At 32.5% G+C, this 10463-nt stretch overlaps 1 long non-coding RNA gene, 1 other non-coding gene and 1 pseudogene across 2 annotated transcripts; all 3 read left to right on the forward strand.

Moving 5' to 3' along the window:
• Positions 1-2573: 2573 nt before the first annotated feature.
• On the forward strand, positions 2574-2667 carry LOC123228490 (annotated as a pseudogene).
• A 2869-nt stretch (positions 2668-5536) lies between these two features.
• Positions 5537-6947, forward strand: LOC123227483. Its single transcript, XR_006504482.1, has 2 exons — positions 5537-6043; positions 6620-6947. It is a non-coding gene; the product is annotated as an uncharacterized LOC123227483 (long non-coding RNA).
• Positions 6948-10145: 3198 nt separating this feature from the next.
• On the forward strand, positions 10146-10247 carry LOC123228489. Its single transcript, XR_006504715.1, has one exon. It is a non-coding gene; the product is annotated as a U6 spliceosomal RNA (small nuclear RNA).
• Positions 10248-10463: the final 216 nt, after the last annotated feature.

Genomic DNA, 10463 nt, shown 5'->3' on the forward strand with positions numbered 1-10463 from the left:
GATGTCTTCGTCGCACCACCTAGACGACGAAAGACAACGCTTCGTTGTCCTTTGTCACTTGTCTTGTCGTCCAAACGTGATGACAAAGGACGATGAAGTGTCGTCCTTCGTCTATTCTTTCAAATCTGGGTGACGAAAGATCGTCTTTTGTAGTCAGAGATGAGAGATCGATGGAATGCATCGATCATCGATGGTGGCCAGAGAAGAAAGCAAATCCTAGAGGTGAAATCTAAACTTTGAGAATGAGTTGAGGTGTTAGTTTTTAAAACATGAAGGGGGAATGATAAAATTTAAAGTTTCAAAGTTTATAAGTAAAATAACAATTTTATCCCTGTCTCTAACTGAAATTTTGGATGGTAGTTTGGCCACGGGTGGGAGAAAGAGTTTTTTATCTTCCGTGAATATAGGTTTGAGAATAACTTAAAATTTGGGTGGAAAACAGTTCTTTTCCCTATTAACTATTCTAAATTTTATTTTTAGATCTAGCGTACAGGTTGTCTAACAAATACTCATGCGATATAGGGGTACGGAATCTGAGAGTTTAACCCTTAAAAGACGCGATTCCTTTGTACAACAAGGTTCTTACCTACAAAAATAAGAAGACAAAACGATAATCAGAAAAGACATTTACCAGTGTACATACTGGCTTATTTAGTGCCACTAATCGTCTTGCCAAAGGAGGCTTTCGAACCAATTTGTTATCGACATTGTTAGCACTTTGAAACCATAGCTGCCGTTGCAAAAATCACTCTACCCAGCACCCATTTACAAAAATAAAAGCAATTTGCTTTGGTTGTTAGCTAGCCTAAACTCATTAAATACACTCAGATGGTGGACCCTATTCCTAAAATTTTTTAAAGATAAATAATATTATCTTCCCTTTGAATCCTTTCTGAGAAATTGAAGGCATCCAAACTCCCAAGGTAGGGAAATTAAGGTGGACCTCACACAGAGGAGCTACATAATTTCAAAAGGTTAAATAATCCCAACACTAGGTAGCTAACTAAAATCTTGTGATATTGTTGACTATCGTGCATAAATTGTATCAATATTCAATCTCGACTACCTAATCTCGTCCATCTGCCTTCATTTATATGCAAACATTGAGCTGCTCTAATCATACCAGCCGACAATTCGTCCATCTAGTTAGCTCCAACACTAACTTCTGTCTTCTTCTATACCTAACAATACAAGAAAAGTTCCCTGTGCCCATCTAGTTAGCTCCAACACTAACTTCTTTCTTATTCTATACCTAACAATACAAGAAAAGTTCCCTGTGCCAACCACAATTTAAGAAGTAATAGGATACTATATTTAGGGTTAGATTCAATCTAAATTGTTTTAAATTGAATTTAAATTCAGATCAAATAAGCTAATGTTGAATCTAATTATTAGACTTATTTTCATAAATGAGCTAAATTCAAGTCAATTCAAATATTTGAGTTTAAACTATTTTAGATCAATTTTAAAATTAAAGTATTTTCATTTAAATTTGAGTCTTCGTTTATTAATCTTAAACTGACTGTTTTTTATTTAATTTGATATTGAGCTCAACCTTGTTCGATTCAACTAGATTCGAAACCAGCGCTAATTAAGTTCATCAGATAATTCATTACAAAATATGATTATTCCACATGATAAACTCATTTAAAACGTTTGTGCTATGAAAATTCTTTCAAAAAAAAAAAAAGAAAAAATCGTTCCATTCCTCAAATTCAAAAAAAAAGTTACAAGCAATCCTTACAAGGATTCAAATTTCAAAATGTAGAAGAAAGAAAAACACAAGATAAAATGAAATAAAAAATACAAACCAAAATACAAACTTTAAAAGAATCAGATCTTAACAAAACAACTTCAATTTCTATGAATAATCATTATTGAATTTTATTATTGTTGTTATTATTAGTATTAAAATTGTTATTGGCGCATGATGATGCTGATGATTGACGATTTTGATACTTCAAAACATAAATGAAAGTGCAAGCAATTAACAAAGCCAGACCTGTGACTCCACACACTAAGCTGACCACCAACATCACGTGCCTCACGTGGTCCCTACCTCCACCACCATCATGTACGTCGGCGTTCCACCATGACGTATCGTTTGAATTCATAGCTCTTGGCAATGCGACACTGCTCGAAGAATTACTCGTTGACGGCGACGACGATCCTTTGAAAAAGGACAGCATCTCCGGTGGTGTTCCCGCCGCCGTCTCCGGTGGTGGACTCTGGTACTCCAGGCCGTGTTCGGACGGCCGTAGCTCTCTCGCCACAGCTGATTTGATTATCAGGATCGTGATCAACGGTACGTGGAAACTGATTATCATGGAGACGGTTCTTGACGAAGAGTAAACCATCTCCGTTGTTTTCTTCTTAGTGAGTGCTTTAAGTCTACGTTGAGTTCAATGAAAATAATATATGTGATTAACGAGTAAGGTTTTAGAACGACGCCGTTTTTATTGCTTAGCCAGTTAGCTTTAGTTTGCTTTCTCTTGAGTGATGTGGGACAGCGGAAGACTTGCAATTTAGTGACAGTGCAATGGCTTATAAACAAAGACAAGCAGCAAGAGAATGTCTCTTTCGGATTCATCCGATAAATTTGGAACGATACAGAGAAGATTAGTATGACGGATAACACACACAAATTGAGAAATGGTCTAAATTTTTTTTTCTTCTTTTTGGGTTTGAATTTTCTCTTCTAATCGGTGGCTCTTCTGGGTAAAAATTTCTCTTACCTGGGTTTGAATTTTTGAACTGTCTTTGCTGGGTTTGGGAATATTGATTGTTGATTCAATCTACTTATTTCTCATGAATTTTTCTAATAGCCAATACGTAGAAGTTGCTGCCGTATTAAGAAATAGAATCACCTATCTAATGTTATTCCAGTGGTATTGGTTGTCAACTTGCACCTTTTCAGATGTAATGTGATTAAATCTATTAAGGTAGTACCTTGGCTAGTGTGATTTATCAAGGTTGATATGTTTTTATGCGATTATAATATTAATAAAATTATATATATAATTATATATATAAATAATAATATATTATTATATGATTGAATGTTATTTTATTTTTAATTTTTAATTATCTTATTATATAATGATATATTATTATTTATATATAAATTATATATAAAAATTATATACATAATAATATTATTATTATTATTATGAGTCTGATCAAATTATTGGTGATCTCAATCAAGCTAATATTATAATTTTAAAATAATTAAATAGTTAAGATTAATATGTCCATTTATCTGTTTGTAGCTGTGTCAGGGCTCAGGGCCCTTTTTGACTAATTTAGTTAGATTTTTGGTGGACATTGTAATTTTCCCAAACCTTGGGTGCGGCGTGATTGGGAAAAGATAAGTAGAAATCAAATCGTCCAATCAAATTCTGTCACAAGAATGTGACTGGATCACATCGCTGTCTAACAGATAAGATGCAGTACAAAATTCCTTTCGTATAAGTAATCGTGTATATAATTATATATATAAATAATAATATATTATTATATAATTAAATAATTAAAAATAAAAAGAATCATACAATTATAAAAAAATTAATTAAAATAGGTATAAAATTTGTTGTATAAACTTTTTTTGACAAAATTTTTATGGTTTTACCTTTTTAAGTACACCTAATTTTTTATTCTAATAATATCCTTTATCCGGTTTTTTCTTATCCAGATTAGTTTTTATCAAAAAATATTTTATTTTTGAGAGTAGACAGATTAAGTTTAGTTTTTTCATAATTATTAAGATTTACATATAAAAAACAAATTAATTTTTGATGTAATAGTTGATATTTAAATACCTTTAGAAAAATGATGAACATAGCTACACAGAGAGTGTGTGTGGGTTGTACACAGATGCTAGAGGTGCGTATTTTTTTAAAATGATGTGAAAATGTGCAAATGAGTGTGTATTTTTTTGAAAGGATGTGAAAATGTGCAAAATGCTGAAAAAAAATTATAATATATTATATTATATATTATAATATATATAATATAATATATATTTATATATATATAATATATTATATTATTAATATAATATATATGAATAATATATATTATAAAAGGTGTGGGAGATAATAATCTCTGCACCCCTTTTATAATTTTCGCACCATTTTTATAATTCACGCACATTTTTTATATTTTATACATTTATTTGTATTTTTACACATCTCTTTATATTTTCATACACCCTTTTATATTTTCATGTATCTTTTGTATTTTCATGCACTTATTTGTATTTTTACGCACCTGTTTTATATTTTCATACACCTGTTTGTATTTTCATGCATCTCTTCACATTTTCATGCACCCATTTATATTTTTAGGCACCCGTTTTATATTTTTTGCACCCGTTTGTATTTTCACCTATCCGTTTTTATTTTTAAACCCCATTTGTATTTTCACGCACCCGTTTGTATTTTCACGCGTCCATTATATTTTCACTCACCCCTTTACACTTTCATACAACCTTTCACGCATCCTTTCAGGTTATGACGCACCCTAAAAGGTGCGCCATTCTATCCATGGGTGCATGGACGGTGCGTTATTCTTTCCAAGATGCATGAAAATACAAAACGGGTGCATGAAAATACAAACGGGTGTGTAAAAATACAAACGGATATTTGAAAATACAAAACGGGTGTATGAAAATATAATCGGATGTGTAAAAATACAAACGGATACTTGAAAATACAAAGGGATACGTGAAAATGTAAAATGGTGTATGAAAATGTAAAGTGGTGTGTGAAAATACAAATGAATACGTAAAATATAAAATGGGTGCGGGATATATATTATAAATATATATTATATTAATAATATAATATATTATATATATATAAATATATATTATATTAGTAATATATATAATATATATTATTGGTATGCACTATTTCACATTTTTCGGCACTCCTTCACAATTTTACGTACCCATTTATATTTTTACGTACTTCTTCATATTTTTTCGCACCCCTTCATAGTTTCACGTACCTCTTTACACTTTTGTACTTGTTCAAAAAAATGTACCGTTTTGAGGATACGCCCACCCTTTCACTCATTTTCGCATCGTTTCCAATCGTTCCAAAGAGACACGCACCCTTTTTCATTCGACACAACCCACACATCCTATATTAGTTATATCAATCATTTTATAAATGTGTAAAAGTATGTAAGTATCTATTATTATATCTTATTTTCATCTACAAATCTTATTTATTATAGAAAAATTAAATTTAACGCATATCCTCTGAAATATAAGAGATTAATCTGTGAAAGCTGCTGTAAGAGTTATTGTAAACGGAGAGAAATAAGATGAAGAGTATTTTTGGAATGAAAAATATCATTTACTTAAAAAGGTAAAAATTAGTAATTATTGCCAAAAAAGAATTAAGTGATGAATTGACTACCTATTTTAATTAATTTTCTCAATTATAAAATATAAAAGAAATATATTATTATTTCCGTATAAAATTATAGATGAAAATTGTTAACATGAATTTATTATTTAGAAAAAAAAAAACAACACCAAAATTCTACACTTCTTTTCTTTAAAAAAAATTCCTAATTTCCTGATTTACCTCCGTTAATTACTCTCAGGCTCACATTTGCAACTGTTTAAGTGGCCTTGCCCCCGCAAGCGGAATTCCGTCGTTACCGTCTTCGGCAACCGCCGCGGAACCGGTGAGCAGTTCGTTCATGGCGTGTTGAGTTTGTCGCGTGGACTCCTTCGGCTAGGCCTCCGCTCCGGTGACATTGTAGCTGTCTCCGCTTTTAACGGGTCCACGTCCAATTCTAGCGACTCAATTTCCAGAAACATGTTTTTGGAAATAGCTCTTTTCTGAAACGATAAAGTAGAATGATCAGAAGTTTCACAATGGTGAACTAGTGTAAAAAGTTTTCCGTTTTGGAAATCGAAACTCGAGGTTTAAGTTGATAGAGTAATGTTTAAAGGACATTTAATAAGTTCTGCGTTCTCAGGAGGAGATCAAGGACTAGAGCTGCCTTTTGGAAGTGTTTTTTCATGGTGCGTTTTCTAATTTAAATGTTTATATAATATACTAACATTTGAGAGTGCTTTGAGAGGAAAAAAAGTATATTAATTGCTTCTCTGAAACAATTTCAAATGCCTTTATTATTATTATTTTTTCATTAAAGATCTTTAAACATTTGTTATTATGGCCATTTCTTTCCAAAGTCCTGTGTTCCTGGAGCAAAATATTTCAGAACAGAATTCAAAGTGCTTTTGCTAATTTGGAAGCCTGTATTTTTCTTTTTATATTTAGCTTTTATTGTGTTCTAGAATTTTCCAAATTCACCATAAATCATCTTCATTGGAGTGAATAAATTTTGAAGCATAAGCAATAATATATTGATCAGATCTATTTATTTCAAGCTTATCAGTTTGTCACTTCAGTGGCTGCCCTTTCATTTTATGGTAATGATTGCCTAATAATTTTCTCATTTTGTTCCTAATTGCTGATGAACGCAATAATATATTGATCAGATCTACTTCTTTTAAGCTCATCAGTTTGTCACTTCAGTGGTTGCCCTTTCATTTTATGGTAATGATTGCCTAATAATTTTCTCATTTTGTTGACAGTTGCTGATGAACATAAACTGTGGTTTTCCAGTGACTTGTATTTGGAGTGGTTACTTGCTGTTGCATACATTGAATGCATAGCTGCTCCTTTAAATTATTGATGGGTAAGTATTAGTTTGCTCCTATGGCAGTGATATTTAGAACCTGGGGAGTTATATGTAAATATTTGAAAATTTTCTTGATTGCCTATTTCCTAGAGGTTTTTTTTTTTTTTTTTTCTCCCTGTAGAATTTGTTTAGAAAATATTTTTCCTGGATTCCTTGGGACAATTAGAATTAGCCAGTTTTTTTCAACTGCTATTCTATATAATATCCTACCTGTTAAGTTAGATCCATAGCACTGAACTTAGAATATTTTTATGAGGCTTGAATTCAGTAATTTTTCATTTCACATTTCAGAAAGTGCATGGTTCAAAAATTAATCTGTTTATTGCAGTTTGATTCCTTGATTTACAGATTGACTTAGTAATTCTAATATTTTCTGTGTAGTTACAGTTCTTAAAATGAAAAAAATGCTGAATCTGCGCAGAATTAAGTTTAGAGGTTTCTTGCCAATTAATAAGCATATGTATGGAGCAAGTGCCAACCAATTTAACGGTTGAACTATAGGGATTAATGTATGTTACTGACCCAATTTCAAGAGAATTCCATTTTTGGGAACCCAGAAAGAAAATTCCATCCAAATATTCAGAACAAGAAGCTTTGTTCAATTTAGCAAGGAGAATCTGATAAACTTTTAAGTCAGTATATTTGTGCATATTTTAATATTTGAATTTTGTTTAATAAAGCTTCCATGTTATAGCGTTTGTATTTATTATTAACATATACATAATCTTATTTATGCCATAATTATATGGTCCAAATCCATTTAAAACTCTTTTCTGGAATTGTACATGGCATACTTATGTGACATATTCATCACAACATTTTAATTTATTTAGATGAGGATGAAATGAAATTCATTTAAGCTAGGAAACAGGAAATGATATCTAGGTTTGGCTAACTGAATTAAATAGAGTAAATATAAAGTCAGAAGCATGTCAAACTTCTGTGAAGTTAAACTGGCCATTAGAGAAATGCATATATTATTACACATTGTATTTGTCTAACATGATATGAGATGGTACAAAAGTGAAATTTGCATAAGAATAACCTTGTATGTTACTGTATATCTAATATCAGCTCCTCATCAACTTGCAAAGTTTCAAAGAAGTAAGGTTGGCAATGACAACTATAAGACCAGTAATGCTGGTTACTGATGAGAGTTGTAATCATTGGTACTCGGAACAGCAGAGTAGTGACATGCCTTCTCTGCAGTGGCACGGGTCTCTGGGCTCCCCTTGCTCTGATTTCATGAAAACATGGAGCAGTATGTAGTTTCCAGCAATCTATAGATCATATATTTACCTAAGTATTCAATTAATATAATAACTAACCTTTCAGCAATTTACTTCTAATAATGTCATTGTTGTTTTCTTCATTTTGCCAGTTTTAACTACTGATATGATTAGGGAGCACTGTCTAACATCTCCACCACTGAATTATTCCTAGGCACCTGAGGGTGCTGTTATTATATGCTTCACTTTAGGTACAAGTTTTCTTATTTTTGATCTATTATTCATATTGGGTCTGAGTTTACCTATGACGGGTCGACGTGACCCGGTTTCATTAAAACTACCAAAGGGCAATTACATGGTAGTTGGGTGGCAGTTGGACTACCATATATATGTCCAAAACTGCACCCAATAGAGGGGAAACCTAATTCATTTTTCATAAGGAGAAAGTCTTCTTCTTCTTCCAGAAAAAAAAGCACAGAAAATACAGAGACCATGTCCCTGAAAGATTGCAATACTCAGGCAAATGAGGTTGTGGAAATGACTTACGTCAGACTCTCAAAGCATAATCGAACAAACCAGTTGAACAAAAATTGAATACGTGTACACATCTCTATTTATAGAATTTACAGAATTCGATTTGGTATGTTTAAATGTTTTCCAACATTGGTATTAGAACTTAGGTTGTTTATATATCATGCTTTCTGTGAATTAAATTCTAGATGTTGTGAATTGTATAATCTGAATATTGATTTTTACATGAATATTTATTCAAATTCGGATTTTGGAGACGAATTAAATTTGGCCAAATTGCATGAAATTATGCTTGGAAACATGTTAGAATAAATCTTGGAATTGTGTTACATGATTGGGATTGAAAATTGCTCAAAAATAACGTTGGAATCGATGAATTTAAAGCCAAAAATCATGACCCATGATGTGACTTTCTTCTCGTTGTTTCGCTGGATTTCGGTGACATTGGCATTAGAAGTTGATATGAGGAGACTCGTTGTCGAAAGAGCTTCAAAAGCCCTATAGTCTTGTCATCGAAAGATGATCAAAAGACGACGATTTGAACAGTCAAAGATCTAGGGTTCTTCATTGAGTCTGGTTGCAATCAGATTGGGAAAACCCATTGCCCGACCCGTTTAGTCAATGGGTTGTCCAAACTAGTTGGTCAATAGATCAACTTGTGGTCAATTGGGTTGACCCAAACCAGCCAACAATCACCTGAGTCAATTGGTCAAAGTTTGACCCATCATTGTTGATAGGTCAACAACGATCAATGGTAAATAGAGGTCTTCTGGCGATTGTGAGCACGTGGAGGCGCGTGAGATACTTCTCCCATATGAGAAACTTCTCTAGACGCGTGTTGGCACTTGTGGCTCATCCCTAGTGCTTGAATGTCTGTGCATGCATTGTTTCAACATGTGGAGGCATATGCGTCATCGTTTTGGGGTGTGAAAGCATGTGTGATGTCAACTTGGCGTGTTTTGGTGCATAGTACTGTGTTTTGGTGACAACGCGTGAGACACTATTTTCGACGTGTGAAACCCATTTTCCGGCATGTGGCAACTATGTGATGCACGAATCTGCACATGGAATATATTCTATGGGTCTTATGACAGGTAGAAACATGTAATACAACATTCTGACTCTTGAAAACACATATCGGTGTTTTAAAACACGTGGATTTCCATATGATTTTCGTCTGAAAAGTCACCGAAGAGCAAAGGGAGAAAAATTGGGAGGGGAGATAAGGTGGATGGAGGATGATCGACAATTGGAGATAGTAGATTGTTATTAGAGAGAAGACTAAAAAACTTGAGGGGGGAAATTATTACTTTTTAAACTTTGAGTAAGGGGAAATTACGAGATTTTTCAAATATGATAAAACTTTAATTTTTAAAATTTTTTTAGTAAATAACAATATTACCTTTAATCTTAATTGATATTTTTAAAAGAATTTTGTCTCATGGATAGATATTTGAGTTTTTGAAAATTGAAAAATAATATTTTAGAATTTTACTATACCTTGGATGAGAACAAGTCTTTTGGCCATTCATTTAAAAGTCAAAAGGTCACATTACATGAAAAATGAATGAGTCATTTAGTTGGAAACGAACTATCCCACGTTGTTCAGTTAAGAAACAGTGCAATGGTTTATAAACAAAGGCGATGCAGCAAGAGAATGTCTCTTGGAGACATTCAATAAAATTGGAACGATACAGAAAGGATTAGCATGACCCCCACGCAAGGATGACACGCACGAGTTGAGAAATGGTCCAAATTTTTTTTTAATTTCCGCGGTTGGATTTTCTCTTCTAATCGGTGGCTGTTATGGGTATAAATTTCTCTTACTTAAGTTTGAATTTTTGCACTGTCTTTGCTGGGTTTATGAATATTGATTGTTGATTTAATGTGCTTATTTCTCATGAATTTTTTGCGTAGCCAATTTGCAGAAGCTGTTGCGGTATTTAGAAATTGAATCACCTATTTAATGTTATTCCA

The sequence above is a fragment of the Mangifera indica genome, chromosome 10 (assembly GCF_011075055.1).
Source record: "Mangifera indica cultivar Alphonso chromosome 10, CATAS_Mindica_2.1, whole genome shotgun sequence".
In the NCBI taxonomy this organism is placed as follows: Eukaryota; Viridiplantae; Streptophyta; class Magnoliopsida; order Sapindales; family Anacardiaceae; genus Mangifera; species Mangifera indica.